The sequence below is a fragment of the Triticum aestivum genome, chromosome 6D (genome assembly GCF_018294505.1).
Source record: "Triticum aestivum cultivar Chinese Spring chromosome 6D, IWGSC CS RefSeq v2.1, whole genome shotgun sequence".
Classification (NCBI taxonomy): Eukaryota; Viridiplantae; Streptophyta; class Magnoliopsida; order Poales; family Poaceae; genus Triticum; species Triticum aestivum.
In genome coordinates, this window is record NC_057811.1 from 199,453,516 (window position 1) to 199,479,253 (window position 25,738).

The 25,738-nt window shown below is 47.2% G+C and overlaps 1 long non-coding RNA gene across 1 annotated transcript; it reads right to left on the reverse strand.

Moving 5' to 3' along the window:
* Positions 1-23,619: 23,619 nt before the first annotated feature.
* On the reverse strand, positions 23,620-24,649 carry LOC123141430 (uncharacterized). The gene is made up of 3 exons (XR_006470275.1): positions 24,455-24,649; positions 23,977-24,081; positions 23,620-23,893 (listed from the first exon to the last, which is right to left on the reverse strand). It is a non-coding gene; the product is annotated as an uncharacterized lncRNA (long non-coding RNA).
* Between the last annotated feature and the right edge of the window lie 1,089 nt (positions 24,650-25,738).

The window sequence follows — 25,738 nt, forward strand, 5'->3', positions numbered from 1 at the left end:
GATAAGTGCCCCAGGATTCAATCATGGCATACGGATACTGAGTTGACTGGTTTGGCTTCCTCACCTGGTCCGGCGATCAAATCTAAATGGTTATCATCTCAACAAAATATGACTATGGATCCTGCATCTATTCCAGTGTTTCAGAAATTGAGTTGTTTGTTCGGGGTTTATGGGAGTCCATTCCGGATGATATTCTTTATACCATATTGGATGGATGGCAGGCTGGTTATGATGATGACAGTGTTCAGCAAATGGTACAAATCTCTTCAGTTCCCACCAAAGATTATATATACAAGCGGCTTAAGCTTTGCTCTTTATGTGATCGGCCTGGTCATGTCGCTGATTGTTGCAATGGGTTCTTTTATCAGCCTTGTGGGGATGTTTCTGTACATGGCTCCTGTGTTTCTACACGTAATAATTCCAACTTTCATATGCCATGCAAGGTGGGTCCGGACCCTTTAGGCCACCCATGCAATGCGTGTTCTGCAATGGATCACATGACTAGCCTTTGTCCTGGGCTTCGCCGTTGCCCGTTCTGCCTCCGTCTGGGTCATGTGGCCCGTAAGCCCAGCTATTGCAATGCTTTACCTCATTTGGTTTGGGCACAAAAATCTTTACCAGTAACAAAATCTGAGAGGATCCTGCCTCGGGGTGAGCTGGAGGCGTCTGTGTTTGGTAATTCTATGGTTGTTGGTATGGCCCGTGTGGCGAGGGATATGCGGGCCCGTTGGATTTGGAAACAGAAACAGAAAATCCCACGCTCCTCGGAAGTGGCCACCGCTCAACGCTTGACGATACGCCTCCCTGGTCAGGGTGTAGTCACTTCAGCCTGCCAAAAACCCCAATCAAGTCAGCCGGCGTCCTCGAGCTCACCACCCCAACCTTCATTGCCCCCGCTCCCACCGATTTCTTGCTGTCCGTCATCGGCGATTCCTCTCTCGGCGGATTCCACACCCCTGACAGCTCCAGCTATGGCGAACTTTCCAGTGCGCCCGTTCGCCTTCGCCCCGGTCGGATCGACCTTCGACCGTGGCCCTTCTCACCGCGTTCAGCGCCATGTCATGGTGGTCGATGATCCGCCCCTCAACCATGACAGGTATGCCATTGTTACCGTCTATCCCCCAGTCCCTGATCATCAAAAGGAGCTCTGGTTGGCCGAGGTCTGTCGCATCATTACTGGGGATCTAGAGTATGATTTGGTGGATGATTTTATTTACCCGTTAGGAATTGGCTGTGTGGTCTTTGCGGATATGGAGGGTCGGGATGCTGCAATTAGGGAGGGACCTCACGCTCTGTCTGAGGATTCTACTTTTTCTCTGGTACCTCATGATGAAGGCCTCAATATGCGCATGCCTGCTTTTGAATATGAGGTTTGGGTTATGTTTCTAGCTTTCCCTATGGATTACCAAACGGAGCACTATATTCACAAGGCAGTTTCTAACTTTGGAAAGCTCCTGGTGTGGCCACGTCCGGGTTTCAACAAAGCTCGAGTTCTGGTTAAATGCCATATCAAAGATGTGGCTGAAGTTCCACATAGCCTGTTGGTTACCAGGGTTGGTTTGCTGCCAGGGCTTGCTCGATCCTAGTCTGTACCAGTGTATGTTCTGAATGGCAGGAATACTATTCCTAATTTAGTTGGCAATGAAGATGCTCCTCCGCTTCTGAATGCATCACCCCACCCTTATGAGCTTCCCTACTACACCCTCATGCAGCAAGCACGAATTGATGAGATGGCTGCCCAAGAGGCTCTGAATGATGCGGCGTGGCACGCTCCAGAACCGGCCCAGGTGCAATTCCAGGATAATGGTTGGCCTGTGTGGCCTGTGGTTCCCCCGCCATACACAGGGTTCAGCTTCAGAACGTTCTTCCAGTACGATGGACCGTCTCTGATGGATGGGGTGGATCCTGAAATCAATATCCAGGATGATCTGTCGGATGTTTGGTCCTCTGACTTAGAGTTTCAAGCAGTGGAAGCTTTGGCGGATGGTTTCGTGATTGGGAATCCTACTGCACGCCTTGCATTCGTCAGAGCTGGAGGAAATTCAGCTAGTTTCTTTGTGACTGTCGATCATGATTTGTTGCTCTGGATGGGAGGGATGCTTAAACGCATATATACGCCAGCCCTAGCCTTTCAGACATCTGAGGCTGTTATGTTTCCCCTCAATCCTTTCAAGTTTATACAGAACCAGTTGAATGTTGCTGTGTCTACCTGGCTGGAGGGCATAGTCCCAGAGCGTGATGTTCTGACAGAGGTGTTCAGTTCAATATTTCAGATGGGGGCTGCCATCATCCCGTCGTCTTGGCTGCAGGAGGCCACTGAATGCAGATCTTCAGCGTTTGACACTGTGTGGGGGAGGGCGGCTTGTTCTCCTGGTCTTAAGGAGCTTTCAAGACTTGCCCCCCAAGATGCAGTGACCCTGTCTGCTCAAGTGTCGGCTCTTCAGGTGATTGCTTCTACTTCTCTTTATAATGCCTCTCAGTCCCGCAATGTGCTTGTGCCTCTTGACACAACCACTGTTAGAAGAAGTACTCGTTCTACTAAGTATGATGGTTTCAAGATCAACCACGTCTCTGACATCCAACACTCAAAGTCACGGGTGAAACCACGCGCAACTTCTTTTATCACAGCTGTTTCTTTGGCTGCTGCCCCCGTGCAGGTTCGGTTTGATGATTGCCCCCCTCCTATGACGATTGAAGATCTTCAACAGATGGGCAAACGCTGCGGGATTGCGCAGGAGGCTCTTTCCCCCGAGAAGCTGTTGGATGATCAGCGCTCGTCCATGGGAGCTGGAGACTGAACTTCTGCTGGTTCATGAATAAGTCGTGGAATGTTTTGTCGTGGAACATCCGGGGCATCAACTCTGATGCTAAAACTTTGGCTCTCAGAAATACTATCAATACTAGTGGTTGCTCTGTGATATGTATCCAGGAAACAAAGCGTGAATCTTTTGATCTGGCGTTTATTAAAACCTTCTTCCCTAAGCGGTTTGATAAATTTGTGTTTGCTCCATCTGTGGGTGCCTCGGGTGGTCTTATTATTATTTGGAATAGCTCCGTGTTTGTGGGCACTCCTTGGTACGTTGATTCGTTTGCTGTGGGTGTCTCTTTTGTTGCTACCCAATCCAATGACTCGTGGAAATTGATCAATGTTTACGGTCCATGTTCTGGTCAGCGTCGGCTGGACTTTACTAATTGGTTATTTGACCTACATATACCTGATGATGAGAACTGGTTGATCCTCGGTGATTTCAATTTTATTCGTTCCACGACTAACAGAAACAAACCTGGGGGTGACGCTGCGGACATGCTGCTTTTTAATGAAATTATTAGAGCACAGTCTCTGATGGAATTACCTGTGAAGGGCCGAACATATACCTGGAGTAATATGCAAGACGACCCCTTACTTGAACAGCTTGACTGGTTCTTCTCGTCCTCTTGCTGGACCACTTCGTTTCCAAATACAATGGTCTTGCCATTAGGAAAACCGGTGTCCGATCATATTCCCTGTGTGGTTACAATTGAGTCCTCTATCCCCAAGTCCAAACTCTTCCGTTTTGAGAACTTTTGGATTAATCATTCTGGGTTTATGGAGGTGGTGGCCGCTTCCTGGTCCAAGACATGCCATGCACCGAATGCTGCCACCCGCATTTGCAAAAAACTGAAAACTCTGAGGTATGATCTCAAGAGATGGAGCAGGGATATCTCAAAGCTGAAAATCATCATTCAGAACTGTAATGAAGCGTTAGCTACGATGGATAATCTCGAGGACAAAAGACCTCTATTTATCCAGGAATCAAATTTCCGGAAAATTTTGAAATCTCACTTACAGACATTGTTACAGTTTCAGAATGAATACTGGAGGAAAAGATGCACGATCAGATTCTTCAGATTTGCGGATGAAAATACCAAAATTTTTCAATCTCTGGCCACGGAGAGATACAGACATAACTCTATCGCCATGCTTCGGGATGGCGATGTGGAAATACATGACCATGTTGGCAAGGAAGGGGTGTTGTTCAAAACTTATAAGGAACGGTTGGGTTCCTCTAAACCCACTCACATGCGCTTTGATCTTTCCAGAATCATCCGTCGGATTGAGGGACTGGAGCACTTATCGGCACCTTTTTCCAATGAAGAGATTGACACTGTTATTAAGGAAATGCCGAGTGATCGGGCTCCAGGTCCTGATGGGTTTAATGGTTGCGTCCTTAAGAGCTGCTGGCCGATCATCAAGTTGGACTTCTATGAGATGTGTCATGCATTTCATGCTGGAGGGCTAGATATAACCAGTATTAGTGAGGGGTATATCACATTGATCCCAAAGAACTCTTCTCCAGAAACTGCAAATGATTATAGACCAATTACTTTACTGAATTGTTGTCTGAAAATCATCACTAAGATCTTGGCAAATCGGCTACAGAAAGTCATCCTCAAGATCATACACAGAAATCAGTACGGTTTTCTCAAAGGGAGGACTATTCAGGATTGCCTAGCATGGTCGTTTGAATATATCCATCAATGCCATACCTCAGCGAGGGAAAACATCCTCCTCAAGCTAGACTTTGCCAAGGCGTTTGACACTATTGAGCACGCCCCCATGATGGAGATTATGAAACACATGGGTTTTGATGACAAATGGCTTGGATGGATGAACACGATCTTTGGCTCGGGGGTTTCTTCTGTACTCCTTAATGGAGTCCCTGGTCGGAAATTCAACTGTAAATGTGGAGTGCGTCAGGGGGACCCTCTCTCACCATTGATCTTTGTCCTTGCGGCTGACCTCCTACAAGCAGCAGTTAACGATGCTTTTACTCGAGGGCTGCTTGATCTTCCTCTCCCTCGTGACAGGGCGGGTGATTTCCCGGTTGTCCAATACGCTGACGACACGATTTTAGTTATGCAGGCATGTCCTGTGCAGGCTGCCCGTATGAAAGCTATCCTAGAAGATTATGCTACTTCCATTGGACTGAAGATCAATTTTCAGAAATCAACTCTCATACCCATCAACATTGATCACCGACGTGCTTGTGAACTGGCTGGGGTTTTTGGTTGCTCTGTTGGTTCCATGCCCTTCACATACCTCGGCCTGCCAATGGGCACGACGAGACCCAGTGTCCTTGATCTTATGCCGCTGGTTCATGCAGTTGAACGGAAGACATCCACTGCGCTGTCACTGATGTCATCCGGAGCTAAACTGACCTTGGTCAATTCAGTTGTGACTTCGATGCTGATATATGCAATGTGCACGATCAAGATACACCCAAAGGTGATTGAACATCTGGACAAGCTGCGTAGACATTGCCTCTGGGCTAAAAACTCCGATGATGGGGTCAAAAATAACTCTCTTGCGGCCTGGGAGCTTGTCTGCCGCCCAAAACGCTGCGGAGGCCTTGGAGTTATTGATCTTAAAACACAGAATGCAGCCCTCCTCCTAAAATATCTTTTCAAATTCTATAATCATGAAGATGTTCCCTGGGTGGAGCTTGTTTGGGATGCCTACTACTGAAACAAGATGCCACATGCATCTGAGGCGGTGGGTTCTTTCTGGTGGAGAGATGTAATGCAACTCAGTGGGATATTCCGAGGGATCACTAAAGTCACCCCCGGGGATGGCTCTAGTGCTCTGTTCTGGAAAGATATTTGGTTTGATAATACCCAAGATTCCCCATTAATGGATATATACCCGCGAGCCTTTTTGTTTTGTTTGCATGAGGATGACTCCATTGCTAAGGTTCTTACTGCAACTGACCCTTCCATGATTTTTAGTCTACCTCTCTCGACCCAGGCGAGAGAAGAAATCAAAGAGATCCAGGAGGGGTTGCCACAAAACCGGCTGGCCGCCGGTAACTGTGATGTCTGGGAATGCTTGCTCGGGCGTTTTTTCGTCCAAGAAGTTCTATAATCACTGCTACAAACAGGTTGTGGCAGATGAGGCGTTTGGATGGCTCTGGAAAGCTAAAAGCCCGATCAAGTTCAAGATGTTTGGGTGGCTACTCCTAGTTGATCGTCTGAATACCAGGAATATGCTCAAACGCAGGCACTTTGTTGTCGTGGGGGGCAACTATGCATGCATGTTCTGTCAAAACCCTCCAGAGGAAACGGTGGAACATCTGTTCTTCAATTGCCCCTTTAGTCAACACTGCTGGGATGTAGTTGGAGTGACATGGCCGATAGCTGACAACAGACTGGCTCTTTTGCATGGAGGTAGGGGTAATTGGAGACAACCTCTCTTCATGGATATCTTTCTCTTGGCTGCTTGGAGTCTGTGGATGGAGAGAAACAATCAACACTTTAGAGGGATTCAGCACTCCCATGGAGCATGGCTAGCTAGATTCAAACATCTCTTGGAGCTGCTATCACATAACTGCCGAGAGGATCTTCATCCTTTCCTGTCTAATTACATTGTAAACTTGGGTCACTAAGACCGTGGATAGCTAGCATGGCCGGGGGGCCACAAAACCCTTTGTAACACTTATGTAATTGTTCCTTTGTGAGTAATACAAAGTATGTGGGAGCCTCTCCCACTGTCATTCTCCCTCAAAAAAAAAAGTCTTGCTGGGTACATTTGTACTCATGTTTGCTTATTTTATGTTTTGCAGAGAGACGTCAGTCTCGCTAGTAGTTCCGTGTGGACTTCGACGTTTAGCTTGATACCTCAGCTACGATCTTGTGCCCTCAGCAGGATCTTGTAGATAGTCAGGCTTCTCAGCCTTTTTCATTTGTAGATGTCTGTACTCAGACATGTTAAGCTTCCGCATGTGCTTTGACTTGTATGCCCTGAATGTTGGGTCATGAGACCCATGTTTGTAGTATCTGGCTCTTCAGAGCCTAATGAATAAATAATCTGAGTCGTAGAGTCTTGTTGTGATGCCATGTTGTATTTGCACATATCGAGCATATTGTGTGTATGATTGAAATGCTTGGTATGTGTGGGATCCGACAACCTAGTTGTTTATCCTTGGTAGCCTCTCTTATGGGGAAATGTAGTCTTGTGCTTCCATGAGCCATAGTAGTCCGCTACAGCCCGGTTCACCGGAGTCTTGCTAGCCCAGCACTACTGCTCCGGAACACTTGACTGGCCGGCATGTGTTTCACTTCGTTCCTGTGTCTGTCCCTTCGGGGAAATGTCACGCGGTGACATCCGGAGTCCTGCCTAGCCTGCTACAGCCCGGGTTCCCGGAGTCCTGTTAGCCCAGTGCTACAGCCCGGATTCGCACGCTGCTGACCGACATGCTCGATGTTGATTCATGTATGCCTGTCCCCGTAAGTTAGTGCCACTTTGGGTTCACGACTAGTCATGTCGGCTCGGGTTCTCTGTCATATGGATGCTAGCGACATTATCATATACGTGAGCCAAAAGGCGCAAACGGTCCCGGGCCATGGTAAGGCGACACCCGTGGGAATACCGTGCGTGAGGCCGCAAAGTGATATGAGGTGTTACAGGCTAGATCGGTGTGACTTAGAATCGGGGCCTGACAATACCTGTGTTGTCGTAGAAGTGTTCCATGACATTACCAAAATTATCATCACGGAAGTGTCCACTTCCATGACGATAAATCGCGCGTCACAGAAGTGCTTTCGTCAAGGGTGACCGACACGTGGCATCCACCGTAACGGAACGCCGTTAAGCTATCGGGTCCGGTTTTGGATCCGATAACCCGTTAACAGCCCCGACCAATGGGGATTTTCCACGTGTAAAATCATCATTGGCTGGAGGAAACACGTGTCGGCTCACCGTTGGGACAGATGTCATCCACTCATTGGACCCAAAGCGCCTATGATACGTCGACACGTGGCACGGCCCAACAGAGGCCCATTCCTGTGAAAAGGCCGGCCCGTTTGACTTGGTCAAAAGGTGGCGAGCCGGCCCACGGCAAGCCTGTTAACGGCCTGTTTGCATATAGCCCATTTACAGCCCGCTAACCCAGGGCCCGTTTACGGCCTATCCGAATTAGGCCCAGTAGTGTCATCTGGGCCGTCCAATATAATTCCGGCCCGTTTTAACTTCCGGCCCATGTATGGCCCATGACGTATTTCGGCCCATATGAGGCCCTTATTACTCTTGGCCCATTAACGGCCCGTGGTAAAACTCGCCCGTAATGAACAGTGTATCACTTTATACCCATTAACGGCACGTGGTGAAACTGGCCCGTAATGAACAGTGTATCACTTTATACCCATTAACGGCCCATTATTCCGTTGGGCCATTTCCAGCCCATGTTATCTTTCAGCCTTCTCGGGGCCCATTTATTCTTGGGCTCATTTCCACATTCGTTTACTTACGGCCCGCTACTGTCATTTTCTGCTTGTGGGCCAAATTCAGCCTGTGGTTACAGTCGGCCCGTTTGTGGCCCGTTAATACGTTGGGCCGTTTTCATAGCGTCATCAAAATACGGTCGATTAACGACGGCCCGTTATGGTTGGCCCATGAACGAACGATTTCAACTCTAGCCCATTTACGGCCATAATGTGGTCTTTTATTGGCCCATGTTTGGCCAACCGATCATAAGCTCGTAGAAGGCTCATTGATGATACGACCCATAGAAGGCCCATTGTGTCTACGGCCCGTATAAGGCCCATTATTTCTACGCCACGTAGAAGGCCCATTGTTTCTATGGCCCTTAGAAGGCCCATTGTTTCTACGGCCTATAGGAGGCCCATGTTAACTACAGCCGGTGGGCATCAAAGTTCGCCACTAGTGCAAATATAGGGAACACCCTACACTATACAAAAATGGCTTGCTGTTTTCTTCAGCCGGTGGCTGCACGTTAAGAACAAATTTTGTATCGCACCAAAACAAATTACAACTATAAAACAAAAGGAAGGTTGGCATAAAAGTTGACAGTCTAGCAGATAAATGCACCACCAGAACTTCAGAAGCTCAGTTCATTTGACCTGACTGTTATGTTTTCATGCTGTATTGTCCGATGGAGCACCATAACCTTCGCCTTCAGTTCTCCTAGGCTCCTGAACAATATAGCAAATGTCTGATAGTCTGGTTTCAAAACCATGCCTATCTTGACAACATCGAACAATGTCTCTCCTTGTTTCACAAAGGGTCTCTGTTAGGGAATGGACTTGTGTCTGGAGCGCAGATACAACATTGTTTTGAGCTTGCATATCTTGATCATGAGGCAGTTTGGACGAGATTGCCTTAACAACCAAGCCAGTATTACGCAGGAACGTGCTTTTGGCACTGTTAGTGGACAGGTACTGACCCACTGCAGCAAGAGTTGACATTGCGGTTATAGTTGCCTCGCCACCTTCAGAAGGTGGCGGTTCCACCATTTTTTCCATAGCTCGCTGAAAAGTTGTGGTTTTACATTAGTAGTACCAGAACAGAAGATATTAAGGAGGCAGCAAAACCAAACAAAATAGCTTTGGTCTATATACATAACTTATTCTGGTGAACCCATGTAAAATAGTAGTTGTATTTTATTGCAAAGTACATAATAAAACTAGGTTCCAAACATATGACCATGTACCATCGCTAATGTATTGTCTATTTCTTCACATTGTATTGAGGGCTAAGGATAAAGAGACGAAGTTTATAATACGGTAAGCATAGTATGATATCATTCATATCACAAAATAACTGAGAACAGACAAACAGGCAATTGTAACATTGTGTGAGCAAGTCCAGCACGGAACTAGATTACAGGTTAAGATCAAAGGAACATCACTCCTCTCTTTTAAACCTTGTAAGGTGCAATGATACGCTAAGACAATTATGTATAAAATTGAAAAGAGTAATAGACATTGGCTGCAAACCATGCAGTTCAAGGCACAAGTCAGAGTAAGTAGTAGTTAAAAGGCATGAGGATTAATGACTTACAACAGCGGCTTTGACTGGTGTAGTCATGCCCTTCTTCTTGCTGGTGTGACAGTCCTTGAAGATTTCCACAGCATTTGGTTCAGGTACTTTTTGTTCCTTGCGGGCTTTCGTCTGCATTTGGAACAAGTCAATATAGATCTGATAATATGGTACAGCGAAAAGAGTGAAACATCAGCTAATTACAAGAGCCTCGCAGTGTGCAATATAGCTACGAGATCCTGTCGTCTGTTGGAATTTCACTTTCGTACGGTTGGCCTTGTTCTTTGAACAGTTCACCTACAAGAAGATAGATTTGTGTGGAACATGCGTAAATAGGACTTCAACATGTGATCTAATGACATATATATAATGTACTTGATACTTCGGATCGGACCAGTGTTTAATGAGGCCTCTCCAGTCTTCATCAGATATATTTTCCACTGGAGATGTTTGGGCAAGTTCACTGTTAGCCTTGCCTTCAAAGTGAGTTTTCCTCAAGTTATACCGATACTGTCGCAGAGCAGACTTGAAAACATGGGTGCAAGCTTGTCTGGTTGCATCATCTTGGCTATCCAACTTGAACCTCATATGTTAAAATTATGGGAGTCTCATTATCAGCAACCTAGAAAGTATTGGACAGAGCAAGACGATATTACTAGTTTCCATACATAACCATACTTACAGATAAATGGTCGAGGAAGGTGTTGAACTGGGTTTCGTCTTTGTCATTCCTGTACTAAATCCATGTTGGGAGGATACGTACATGACACCTAACAGCAACCGCTGCCTTTGATACTAACTTGGCTTACTATGTAGCATCACGTGGCCTTTTTAAACCTGCCTCAAAACGGATCTCCATTCTTCCTCCTCTAGATTTAGTTAACCTATCGAGCATTATCCCTGATGTTTGTTTCCTCTTGCGCCTAGGTGCTAGTCCAACAACAAACATAGGAAGTGTTAGTGTACATCAAACTATGAGACTACAAATAAAGAAGCATGCAACTGTAACTTGACTCGAGCAACTACCTTCTTGCTATTGAAGCTCACAAAGTTCATCTGATCTTGCCAACTCATCTTGTGTCAAGAGTGCTTCGGAAGTAGTATCAGGTGGCAAGGGAGCTTGGGAACGTGCTGCTAGCTGAGTTGACCAACGAGTAAATCGTGCAGCTGGTGGTACTGTGGAAGGTGTTGCAACAACTAGGGTTATCTCTGCTTGTTTGGTGGCAGCTATTTGTTTATGTTTGGCTTGTTCTGCAGCTCGTGTAGCACGGGATACCCTGTCGGTACAATTTTCCGCAGGACTTTGACCTTCTATTGCACCATCAGTACCAGCAAAATCTGCAGGATTGTTCCGCTTCCCTTTCCCTGTCGTTCTGTCTTGCTTCCTCTTTCTCTGTGCCATGTTAAGTCAAGCCGACAAGAAAAACGAATAACAATTTAGTTCTTCAGAACAAATGTACTTTGATGTAAGAACATGGTGCGATAGATAGATATTGTATGTTCTAGAAATAGGACACGTGTCGTAGTCACAAGTATAATGTGTAAAGTAAGCAGATGAAATTCAACAAAAATAGAAGCAATACAAGCTAGACATCATACCTAACATGCAACCACATATAACGGTGCCAAGTTAGAGGGAGCACCTGTGATGGTGCACTAGGGGAGACGTGCTCATCACCAACACAGCTACGTTGGGTGTCTATGCATGTGTTGTCTTGGAAATCATCTTGGGGGGGATGGAGGAGTAGAATCTGTAGAGGCCCTCCATTTGGAAGGAGCACCTTCATCCGCTGCCTTGCTAACTTCCTTCCGCTTTATTGATTTTGAATTGTCAAGTAAAACCGACAAGAAAAAGCAATAAAATTCACTCTTCAGAACTCATTCATGCATGATACTGACAATCACTACTTTGATGTAAGGCAAACACATGATTCTAGGATGGAATAATACGAAAAACAGGACGGCACGGCATATTCACAACTGTTTGTGTAAACTAAGCAGAAACCATTTCACCAAATAAGAAGCAATGCAAGCTAGACACCACGTGAAAGATGCAACCAATATGACTCTGCCAAGTTAAAAGTGTCCCATCATAAATGGCATTTCAACAAATTAGAAGCAGCACATGCTATAAATCATATCAAAGATGCAACTAATATCACACTGCATATACTGAAGGTGTCTCGTCATATTGATTTATGCGGGATATAAAAAAACAATAGTTTTATGTGAGGACATGCTTAATAGACAGATGTACTATGTACTAAATACACGAAGGCATGTCACATTAACAGGTATAATGTATAAGCTAAGCAGAATAGCACATGCAGTTTAACTAGATTGCAAGAATTACAATCTAGACACCATATGCAACATGCAACCACATATCACGCTGCCAAGTTAGAGCAAGCACCTGCGATGCTAGTGTAGGGGAAATGCGGTAATCAACTACAGAGCTACGTTCACTATCTTCATCTAGCCTTGCTATTTCTTGAGAATCATGTCGGGAGACTGACGCTGCATTCTTTAAATGAGGAGTAATCCACTTGCCTGACTGCCTCATCATAAGTGATTGATGAGGGATACAAAAGAACATTAGTTTGATGTAAGAACATGGTTAATACACAGATGTACTAGTATGTACCAAAAACAGAAAGGCATGTCATATTCAAAGGTATAATGTGTAAGCTAAGCAGATGCAATTTAACCAAATTGGAAGCAATACAAGCTAGACATCCGGCTGGAGTAGTGAGCATGATCATCTAGGACCTGAGAGCCTGGTGGGAGGCGGGCTGCTTCGCCACCATCACGGCTTTTTAGTTGGCTTCCAGGTGATGCCTCTCTTTGCTGGGCTTGTCACTGGCTCGGCCAGTGCCCTGACTAGCTATTTGTCTTCTGGTGCTCACGGGATGGTGGTTCATGTAAAAAATATGGAACATGCAACCACATATGACACCGCGAAGTTAAAGCAAGCACCTGGGATGGTGGTTCATTGCGAGCGAGGTCATCAACTCCAGAGCTACGTTTGCCATCTCCATCTGCTGACACTGCACCTATTATAAGGCTGAAACGTGTCTGGCCTATCCGCGTACGACGCTGGAGCGACTTCTCTCTTTTCTTTTTTGCTTCTCTCATAGCAGCAGAGTATGAAATACCCTTGCATAAAAACACAATAGTGAGAGTATGGGTGAAGTGTGTGCAGAACTAGTGCACTGTAAAAGTAGCAGATAGCAGGTGGCTGAAAAATAAATGACAGGAGACATATGATAGCTCTACAACATTGCATGGCAAACAAAATTAGATTCTACTCCGTATGATTTTGTAATATATGAGCACAGGAAATGCAGGTACTCCTCCAGCACACCACCACATGTGGTCATATCAAGATAACAGTCGACTGAAAATAAATAGGCCAGTCGATTTTTTTTAATGAACCGTCCGATCTATAAGGAACGGGCAGATGGCCTTCGTCTACCACCCGTCAGTCACTGTTGATGATCTTTCTCGAACCGCCAGCGACCACCGACCCAGACCCCTGCCTCCGCCGCCCCGCCCTCCCCTCGACCTCACACCACCGCCGTGCTTGGCAGCGCCCCCAGGCCATCCCTTTAATCCCGGCCGACCTCCAGATCGGGCGCCAGTAGCTCTAGGCCCCACACGCCCCTAAGATAAACACCGAGGCGCTGCTTCCCCGGCGTAATAGGCGGACTAGCGCCTGTTACGCCGGGGAATGCTTCCGTTAATTGGGAATCAACTGACCAGGAATTGAAATTCAGGGGGCGACTGACCTCTAGCTAAGGTGAAATAGTATATGAGGAGAAACCTTGTGCATCGCGAGTTACTAGGAACATCTAGTATCAAGAAGAAGCGGTCAACTAGTGTCTTCTGTGGGATGAATACCGTGCAACCAGACACGTAAGATTTGCACGAATAAGGGAAGAGGAGTACCATTTTCGGTTGCCGGTGTGGTCGCCTCCACATGTCGCGCCGATCTTCTTATTTTTGCCGGGGAAACCGATGTTCTGGAGGGTGCAGGCTTGGACGAACCCATGGCCAAATTGTTGACTGTGTTGCCGTGGCCGTATGTCGGCAGAGGGGAAGCAGATCCGAGGCGGCGAAGGACGGCGTAGCAGGAATAGCTCCGGTGCGGTGGAGGGTGGTGAAGTTGGAGCGGCAACGGTGAGGCGCCGGACGGCGTGGTTGAACTGGCTCGGGTACGGATGGCTCGGCCTCGACTTCAAATACTAGCCGTGGAGGGCGTTGCGGTTGAGGTTGCAGTCGACGACGACGTCGGGGTATCGGCTCCAACGTGATGGAGGAGGGCGGCGGTTGATGGGTGGAATGGGGTGGCGGACGGGGAAGAGGACGCCGGGGTTTCGCGGCTGGTGCAGAGGTAGTTTTTGCGCCCATGGAGTACGAATGGGGAATCGGACGGGTGGGCGAGGGGAGGGGGGAGAACCATGTTTCGGTCTGGAACACGCTTGTTTTTGGCTTTTTTGAACAGAAGATGGGACGCGCTTGTTTGAAATTTGGGGAAAGTACAAACTTTGCCCCCCTCTTAAATTTTGGACCTACTGTGGGTCGGGGGCAGGATGGTAATCCCAGGTGTCCCAAATAGTGGGCGGGAGCGATTTCGGTCGCGCGCATGTGTGCTTAGGCGGCCATTGTGTATGAATGTTTTTAGGAGGCGGTTGTGTGGCGTCTAGATGAAGCTACAAACCTACCCCGGTTTAGACCTTTGGACGACGGGCCGGTAGGTTTCACGGGTCGGAGTTATTAGAAAAGTAATTTGACAACGTTAAATTTGACCTTGTATGTTTGAAAACCTCATTAAATTATCCGCTTCTTTTTGAAATTTTGACACTTGAAAATCCTATAACTACGATTATTTTGGAATGAAGGAGCTAAATTAGAATCTATTTTGTACATGACTACATATGCTATTATGTACAAAATCAGAGCAAAGATTGGTGCCCCCATAATTTAGGTATGATTTACAAATGCCATGATATCAAATTGAAATAATTGAATGGACTTCATGTTGAATTCGATTTTTTAAAACCACCTTAAGTTGAATTCAAATGTATGCTAGTTCATAGGTAGCTATTTATAATGTTCATTGTGTAACTTTCGTATGTATAATGTGCTTTACACACACAACATGAACTACACTCACGTTTATATTCGATTGCTAAAGCGATGCATTGTCTGAAGTTCAAAATACTAACTATGTGGATCAATTGTGTCGAATAATAACATAGACATGCTCAAATTCGATAGAATCTAGATGTCTGATGGATCAATGACCGTTCCTTACGCAAATTGCAAATATCATGATCCTATCCTAATATTTGGATACAATTTATATCTTTAATCAATGTGTACAGCAGTCTTGTACGTGTAGTTTCACTCTCCATCGGTGGTCTCTCACACATGCTCACACACTCTCTCCCGAGGTGTCTTTCTCGCACACATGCTCTCGATATAACCCTCCCTCCCTCTCGTAACCATTTATGACCGTTTTCACTAACCTTTATCACAAGCACTCTTCCTCTCGCAAGCATACACGCACAATCCCCATCGACCCTTTCTATAAACATAGACCTGCCTACGTGTCTCCTGTACGCACGTTATCTTTAGGCCTGTCTCTCACGCATTGTCTCACACCTCTCTTCCTAATCGACGAGTATGATTCTAGCAGAGCATTCTGTAGGATGCCCCTTAAAGTTAGGTTGGATGAATAGTAATATCAGAGATAAAGGGGTTACCTTAGTCCGAGAACCTAGGGTTACAAATCCTAGCCGGCTTTGTCAGTGGACATAGAGTCCTTCACAATTATTCTATCTTTGTCTTGTACGACTAGTCATCCATGGGTCTCCCTATATGTGTCACGGGCCGACCAATGTGGTGCAGGACGGAACCGAACGAAGGGCCTCACCTCGACCCACCGGACCTCACGCGGTGACACACCCTCTGCCCCCACGTCTCGTTATGTTCTCACACCCACACATACCAACACAGACACCACACAAAAAAAATATTCTCCTGGTGCCTCTATCCACTCCCCCCTTGCATATACACACTCAAGGGAATCTCTCACCGTGACGTCATATTCGTCTCTCTCTCTAGACCACTCTCATTTCTCGTGCTATCTCTCCCACGCCCCCCCTGTCGACCCCTCTATCCATGCCTCTCTCGAATACGTAATACACACACATACCTCTCTAGGCCCTGCCAAATGCATCAACTACACATTCACACATGTTACATCACGTACCCCATTGATCTAAAAAGCCCTCTCTTCACGTTTATTTCGCATACAACATTCCTTTTGAATAAAGTGTGGCCAAAAAAATATTTTAGAATTTCTACATATATACAACATTACAAAGTTATATGGAGGAGTATGAACACTTGCATTGCATGGTGCCCACAATGATATTTATTCCGCACTATGAATTTGTATATTTTTATACTATATATAAAGTTAGTCATAATAAAGAGAAACGAAGAGCATCTCTCTGTCCATCGCATACCCCCCCCCTCTACGCCCCTTTCACGTACGCACATAAACTATCTCCAGGTCCTCTAAAAGTAAGCCCCCAGCACATTCAGGCATGTTTCATCTTTCTCTCGCGATATATACAGTGACGATCATTGTATTTGAAGCGAAAGCACGATACGTACATTGGACTTCAGAATCCACTCATTACGGTCACCATTTACGTTTTGTGGTTATTATGCAGTCACGGGCTCACCGTACAACTCCGTATTTGCTCAAGACACGACTAGTTGACCAGTTAAACGCTCCACGTGGCACCTCTAGTGTTGCATCACATTATCTCACTACCATCCGGCCCACCTGTCGGCTTGTATCTACTCTACATCTGCACTCTTATAAAATACTAGCAAGATACCCATGCGTTGCACGGAACATCAAGATGCATTTGTATGAGTAGTTTATCTTGTGGGAGAAAAGGATGAACAAGGGAAGGCCTTATTTGCAATTGTGGAGAGGGGTGTGGGTACCTTTTTGCAAAATTGTCATAGTTTCCTTCCTATCCGTCAGATATAGATCGGACGGCCTATATTGCAGGATGGCGGGCACACGATCATCACCGACTATGCTTTTTATAAGAGTAGGGATAAAATACACTCTTATAAAAAACAGAGTTGGTGATGATGGTGTGCGTGCCATCCTGCAATATAGGCCGTCCGATTTATATCTGACGCATAGGAAAGAAACCATGACAATTTTTCAAAAAGATACCCACACACCTCTCCACATTTGCAAATAAGGCCTTCCCTCGTTCATCCTTTTCTCTCACGAGATAAACTAGTCATACAAATGCATCTTGATGTTACGTGCAACGCACGGGCATCTTGCTAGTAAGAATGAAAACAAATGACAAAAAAATATTGGACGGTGGTTCGAAGTCATGACCGCGGGCACATCGGACAAGGTGGCCTTGTATTGGTATGCTGAGTCGTCTGTTTTAACACACAGGAGCTGGTGTGGTGATTATACACACACGCACGCATGCACACGAACTGCATGCACGCAACACTCACACGAACACATGCACCCACGCACGCACGCAACACTCACACGTACACACGCAGCCACACACGCAATACTCACACGCACACACGCACGCATGCATGCACACACCAGTACACCCCACGACCAACACACACTCTCACGCTCAAGTGCTCAACCTACACGTGCATGCGCACACATCAGGCCCTGACAGACACATACACAACCAGGTGATTCCCATGCACGGGGTGGAGTCTTGTCGCGCCTGCGTAAATTTGTGTTTATCTGACCTTTTCCCTATGCGAACTGACAGGTGGGACCCACAAGGAACGTGGTCAATTTAACTAGACAACATGGTGCCACGCAGACTATTTGGCCGGTCAACAGAGTGCAATCCGATGCTGAACCGTGAACAAGTGACCGTATAATCACCGCAAAACGTATATAGTGACCGTAATCAGCTTATTCTGAAGTTCGATGAACGTATTATGCTTTTCTCTCTGTAGGCCCTCCAAAACTACATCTCTACACGTTCTCGCATGTTACATCTAACAACTATGCAATAGAGCACTACTACTACACTCTAACACAATAAATCATATGTGTTTTTAGTTTTACTAGATATCATATTGTTACTTAATTATTCAGTTTGCATACATGAAAATTGCCTTTGAAATGTATGGCAAGTATCATATACCATGCGGGGGAAATCCCGCCCTTTCCTGTTTAATCGGGTTTGTATCGATGGATCGTGCGAAACAGCAAAACTATAGTACTATATACAGTACAAGTGACAGTTCACTGGGCCGTCGTGTCGTGTACTCCTCCGTCGTAAGAGTGGAGCACTCGCTTTCATAAATCTTCTAGTCCCTTTCACCGACATGTGGGGCATCAAGCTACCGGGTCCACGTGCCATACTGGAATACAGTGCAGAGCAGCCGGGGTGAAGCACCTAGTCATGGCGCCGGCGTAGTAATGAGCAATGAGGCGTCAAATCACAAAGCTGCACCTTTCCCGCAATTAAGTTGGAGGGACGAAGTAATAATGCTAAAAAAAGAAGTTGGAGGGACGAAGCAACCATCATTTCACTCGTTGCTGAATCCGCTTCTCCCTCATCTTCTTCAAGTTAACCACATGTTGCTTCTGCCGTTGTTCTGCCTCATGTGGGAAGCAAATCGGCTTGGTAAAGCACTGACACGTGGGACCGCATGTTAGCAAACCGCCAGGACAACGTCCTCTAAAAATAAGAAACCTCCCCCGCCATCCGCGCGGCAAAATCACCTCCTTTTTACTTATCTTGATTCTATAATTTTTTTAGATCAATATAATTGAGATTTGTATAGATAGCACACAGGAGCAAAACCAAGTGGTACGGTTAAGGGCATCCACAATGTGTAGCCAAATGTGAAAATAGCTTTTGGCATTGTGGGAACCATTGTGGACGGTGTTGCCAAAGCCAAAAGGATGGAACCGAAGCTCCCTGATTGATTGATTGAAGGAATAGAAAAATGCAATGTCTCTCCTCTTTCTCCCGTGCTTGGACGCATGTACAGTATAGAGGACAGAGTTTACTCCCTTGTCCCTTCTATCACAAATCAAAAAGCAGTGAGGCGTCAAATCAAAAAGCATGAACGAAGCAACCATCATTTCACTCTTCGCTGACTCCGCTTCTCCATCGTCTTCTTCGAGAAACCATCTCACCGCACTAAGCTGGACGGATGACGCTATTGTGTATGAGTAGTACTAGTACATTTACGCGTCCCTTGGTTCAACGGACTTTCTGGATGCAAATAAGGCGGTTGTCTCGGCTTGCAGGCGGCACTTGCGAACGACTTACCGTGGTCTCCCTCAATGGTGTTCTCCGTCGAACGCGCTTCGCCAAACCACAACGTTTGAGATATCGTCGACGTCACCGCAATGGGGAAGGAAGTCAAATATAGTTACTACCTCCATTTTTTGTACACAAGGCCAGTATATCAAAATTACAATTTGCAAAAGGCCACTAACACTAATCGAGGCAAAATTGATGGGGTTTGCCTCGTACTAGCAACCAAGGACATTAATATCTCCTGCATGCATGCGGAAGTGAGAAGGTTGGTTTGCATGGCGCTGCATTAATCAAGCGATGAGGAGTGAGATGGTTAGCTCTTTGGGCTTTGGAGAAAAGAATACGCATTAATTGACACGTGAAACGAGGATTTGTATTGATTAATCCCACGAAGGAAAGCCCCGCCTTTCTTTTTTAACACTAGTACTCCTAGTACGTAGTACTACGTACTTACCCTGTTTGGGTCTAGGCCTTGCATTGCCATACTTTGCCACACATTTTTGCCAAGCTTGCCTAAAGTTTTCAAAATGAAAAGGAGGTACACTTGCGCACGGCTGTCGCGGTCGCACTGCACCCTCACACGGTCGCTCCTGCACGCCGCAAACCCAACCAAGGGAACGCACCCTCACTGACACGTGTTGTCGCATGTGAACAAACCAAACTCAGCCATCCTACCGCTGACACATAATTTTCGTTCATAGAGTATGTTTATCCAACCGCATGTTGGGGAGTATCCATACGGCCCGTGCGGTGGTCTGTTGGGGAAGAAGAAGAGGTGAGGAAGAAGGGTTAAGAGACGTAGGATATTCATCCAACTGCCTGAAATGGTAGACTGGCCCAAGTCAGGAGACTTGCATAACAATATATGTTTTTACACAGCAAAAGATCCATAAAAACAACAACATAAAGGAAAACTATCACTGCTCGCGGAACGAGACGGCCTCGTCGTCTTTGGTTGCCGGCGCGAACCAGCCGTAGCTGCCGACGTGTGTCTCCGCACCGTGGTTGTCCTCGGCTTCCAGCTACTCGTTCACGCAGAGCGTGCGGGCGCTCTGGACGGACGAGAGCACCGCCCGGTTCAAGTAGAGGACGTCCGGTTTCGCTTGCAGGAGGGCCTCGATGGCAGCGGCATCCGCGCGCTCCGCGTCGAGTCGAGCCTCCGCCGCCCGGTTCAAGTCCAGGACGTCCGGTTCCGCCTGCAGGAGGGCCTCGATGAGAGCGGCATCCGCGTGCTCCGCGTCGAGTTGAGCCTCTGCCGCCCGGTTCAAGTCCACGACGTCCGGTTCCACCTACAGGAGGGCCTCGATGGCAGCGGCATCCGCGCGCTCCGCCTCAAGTTGAGCCTCCGCTGCCCGGTTCACATCCACAACATCCGGTTCCGCCTGCAGGAGAGCCTCGATGGCAGCGGCATGCGTGCGCTCCGCGTCGAGTTGAGCCTCTGCCTCCCGGTCCTCCTTTAGTATCACCAGGTTGAACCGCTGGTCCACCTGCACCATGGGGGACTCGGACGCCGGCACGAAGTCGGCGTCCATCGTCTCATACCCATCGGGGGCCTTCTGCGCCGCGACCTCCGCCATGAACATTGGATCGGCTTCCTCCTCCTCGTAGCTTGACTCCAGAGAACTCGGGGATTGGCCCGCTGCAAAGCGAGCTTGGGAACGGAGGTCTCTGGAGCCGACCGCCGCCGCGATTTATGCGCGGCGCTCCGGCGTCAGCATCTTGTAGTACGTGATCTTGCGGTGCACCATGGCTTTCCGACGAACTAGGGGACGCTTGATGCGGGCTAGGGGATCGAAAGGTGGGGGAAGGGGCTAGAGATTAGGTGTGGTTTTAGGGCAGTGGTTGGCGTAGGCCGAGCAACGAAGGTTCTGGTGTGAATAGTGGTTCCGGTGACGACCGGTCAATCGGTTTTGACTGTAAATCGCTCTTGTCGCGTTCGCGTTGCAGCCCAGCATGCTGGACCCTCCACGTCGCTCACCGAATGGAACGCGCTTCGTCTTGCGTTTTTGCTCGCTTGTGGGACCGCAATTGAGAGCAAACCGACGTCCCTCCCCCTCCCCCGCCTGCGTCATTTTATGCGGAGTAAATAAAAACAGAGGGAGTATACTATGGATGAGGATCCCCTGACGTGGCCGAACCCATTGAGTAACTGACATGCGGGGCCTAGCAAGCATGGGGTCCGTCAGTAAGTGACCGAAAGGGAGGTTAAGGCAGGGATACGTATGTGAAAGGAGCTCCTTTTCAATGATATAATTTTGTCAACAGTCAAATGCGGTTCCAATGTAAACTAGAAAGGATAGGAGGGAGTATATTGTACGTTCAAAAATGAAACGAACATTGAATACCCTTTATATATGATTTGCGGATGCTATGATCACCGGTTCAAAATTTTGAATCCGCCTTAGGTATCACACATGCCCCCACTCGTTCTCTCTCGATTTCATCTCGGGGTCCGGAGATCGATTGAAAGAGGACTAGGGTGGGTACAATTCGTTCGTTTCGCTTATCAACATACAATATGCTTCCTCTGATCCCCACAGACCCCCCCCCCCCCGCGGGTCATTTCTATCATAGAAACAGACCAAACCTTTATCTCCTTGCACGACACCCAATTGATCTCTGAACATCAATCGATCTCGTCAACATGTGTCGGGGCATGAACCAAATGGGATGTCAAAACTAAGACGCGAAGCGACACGTAGTGGAGGCAAAGTGAAACTTCAAATGAACCGTTTGTTTGTATGCATGTCGGACAACTTACAAATAAACATTGGAAATACAAGCATGGTCTAGGCCCACATGCGAATGATACTCGGCAGAATGTTCAAATGAGGCATGCGGGAGGATGGACTCGACCGGAGGGCGACATGATCGATGGAGAAGAGGGTTGGAGAGGTATGAGAAATAAGCAAACGCCACATGATTATACTTGAACGGCTCAAATAAACAATAAGTTGTCTCGCTTGGCCTACATAGTGAAAGGCCTAATGCGCAACGCGGAGCACTGACGCTCAAATATGGCCGGGAAAATAGGGAAACCGACATGTGGGGCACACCTGTCGGGACGACATAGCGCAAATTAGTCCAATGGAGGAGCTGGCCCACGACCTCCTCGCCACCGGCAACCGTTCATGTGGGTCGTGGGGGCCAACAACGCGGCGCAGCTCCAGCACTGCCTCTGGACACGACGACCGCGGTGAGCGACACGCTCATCGTCGCTAGACACGGTCGGTTTCAGTGTGTCGAGGGTGGCGTTAGTGCTGTGGCACGACCAACAGTATGTTTGGTTTGTGCCCAAGGTTGCCCCATCAAAGCATTGGGTAGCCAAAATTTTGGTTGAGGTTTTGGTTGCCCATGATTTGGCCGACATCGGCAAGAAAAATGAACTAGAGTTGGCTAGAGTTCATTGGCATGCCAAAAAAATGGCAACCATCCAAACAAAGACCAATCTTTGGGTCATGACCAAAATTTTGGTAAGGTGCACTTTGGCCATAGTCCAAACACACCCCAACACCCGGCTCGTCGAGGATGCACGGGGCGCCGGGACGCGTCCGCGGAGTGGTGTAGCGCGGCCAACTGCATCCTCAGGACATGAGACCATGCCGGGTCGTCTTGCTTTTTCAATGACATGAGTCGATCGCATGTGAGCAAAGGGCATCTCCAACGTTGCCACGACCGCAGCTGACTACCCTGGCACACCAAAAACCCTCGTCCCTCGCGTCTTCGCGCGGTGCGTTCCCAGCTGGCGCCAGCTGCCCGCATTCATGTCGTCCGTCCGTATGCCGTCGTTAAGAGGCTCGGTGCCCGAGGAACCAACTCCGGCGACTTAATGACACACCAGGACGCTTGGCCTCACCGGAATGCGCTACTTAAAGTGGCAACGCCCAGCTAACCTCCACACCATAGCGCATCGTCCTCCTACCTGGCACCACATCCACCATGACTGCAAGCGCGAACGCTCTGCGGGAGAGCTTGTCTTCGGGGATGGAGCTCAAGGTCGCCGCCCTCGCTCAAGTCGTCGCACAAGCGGTGGCCACGCTGGCGGCCGACGACGGGAGCACCGTCAGCCACGCGTCCTACTTGCCGTCGTCCAACATCCAGCACCGCCGAGGTCGGGGACTCCTCCGAGGATGAGTAGGGCATGGGAGGCGGCAGGGCATGGTGTGCCAACTGGCCGGTCCGTCTCCCGTGTTCTACTTTTCCTCGTCGGAGACCGCACCTTCACTTCACGGGTCTTGAACCCCATACATGGAGATCACAGATGGAAGACGTCGGTCGCCGCCGTAGAATAGGTTTAGGGTCGGGTTTCTTTTATTTTTCTGTCCTATAAAAGTTCGAAATGTAATGAAAATCTGCCGTGTTTGCATTAATCTCGGCCGGTGTATATGAACTTTCACAATAATATAGTATATTGTAGGAGCAGGGGCGGAGCCAGGATGAAAATCAAGAGGGGGCAAATATTTATACGTATTTTTTTCATAAACATGTATACGAACTATAATGACTAAATTATTTAAACCACACAAGCATAGATATAGTGTGTAAGAAGCAAAATCATATACTTTCTGGTAAGATAATGTCATCACACGCATAATTATGACAAGTTCATTGCCAAAGTAAAAGTAAACTAACCACTTAAACCACAATAACTTGGGAAATATGAATATGTCGTTCCTTTTTTTATATATGTCCATGATTTCTAGCCTTCAAGCTGCAGGAAGAAGAAACATGTTTAAATATAGAGAGCATTGAATCATTGACAGATAAGAAGAAAAGCTTGAGCACATTGCCTACTTCCGTTTCATGCCATGAGCCCATGATGATTTTTCGCATAGAAGCGTTGAACTATCACCTCATTAGGAATATTATCCAACATTTCCTGATCGTATTCTGTAAAATCTGCGAGCCACTTCCTATTAGATGGATGTCGAGTAAGCTTTTCCAGATTGAATATTTCAGGCATAATACCGGTTGTGGATTTGCAAAAAATCTCTTCATCAGCTTTCTTGTCAATGTTAAATAGTTGAACATTAAATACATTGAGATACATGAAGGAAGAATATTACATAGATTTTATTCTACTCTCACGTCCTCAAATATATTCATATGGAACTATTACGGGAACCTAGATTCAATCAACCTAATCATCAATTTGTACATTATAATTTATAAAGATGCATATTTGATACAATTCACTACTTTTTAACATGGAAATCAGAATAGAACAATAATGTGGAAATTAGAAAAAGAGAGAACTAAACCTAGGGCTTACCTTGATTGAATGATTGATCATTACAACTTCCTTGGGATGGCGCGAGCCGGCCGGGCCGGCCGGCCGTGGTGCGCAGTGCAGATCGAGGCTGGTCGGGTGTATGTCAGTATGTGCAGCTTATAACTGCAGGCGGCGGCATGGCAGCTTCGGCTCGTCACGGCAGCACAGACGAGAGACGACGAACGCATATGAATCTCCAGAAAATCGGGAACCACCTGATCGATCGTATGCATGAGGCCTGATTGTATTCTCCAAGATGGGCTGCTGGGCTAATAACCTATCTATTTCTCATTGACGGGCTTTAAACATACAAAGGAAAATTAGAGAGTGGGGGCAAATACCTTGGGCTGAGTGGGGGTAGCGTTGTATATCCTGGGCCTAGTACGAGTAGTCTGAAAAAACGAGTGGGGGCATGCGCCCCCACAACCTTGTACGTGGATTCGCCCCTGTGTAGGAGTACTAGCAAGATGCCCGTGCGTTGCACGGAAGATCAAGATCTTCTGGGGGAAAAGGATGAACGAGGGAAGGCCTTATCTGCAAATGCACATTCACGCATTTCACATTTTCCTACATCTATGGGAACCTACGAAAGGGTTAACGTAAATTGCCTCTCTCTCTCCTCCCCTGATTTTCATGGTGGTGGGCCCCTCCCTGCCCCCAATCTACAATCAACAGCTCACACGTTTCACATTATGTTAATTACATAACTGGGACTACGTAGGTGTAGCATTACTCGTCCTAAAAAACCCAACTAAGCCAACCTCCCAGCATATCGCGCGGGAAAAGACCCGGCCGCGCCGTTTTAGTCGGGATTACCGGATTACTAGTAGTAGTATCGATGGATCACGCAAAGCAACAAGTTTTTTGTTTTTGAGGGGGCGAAGCACCTAGTTTAAAAGGAAAAAAGGTGGTACACTCACAGCACCCCTATCGCGGTCGCATTCCACCCCACACACGTTCGGTCCTGCACACGGCTCATGCAAATGGAACGCGCTTCGGCTTGCCTCTTCACTGACACGTGGGACTGCATGTAACGCCCACGATGCGGCTATATCTCCCACGTGTCGAGGCACGACTTAGAGGCATAACCGCATAGTGGTTTTGTCGCAAGAAGGGTCATCTTCACACAATCCCATGTAATGAACAAGAATGGGATAAAGAGTTGGCTTACAATCGCCACTTCACACAATACATAAATATTGTTCATACATCATCCAAAATACAATCATATAGACCGACTACGGTCAAAATCCAGATGAAAATAAGACAACCCCAAATGCTAGA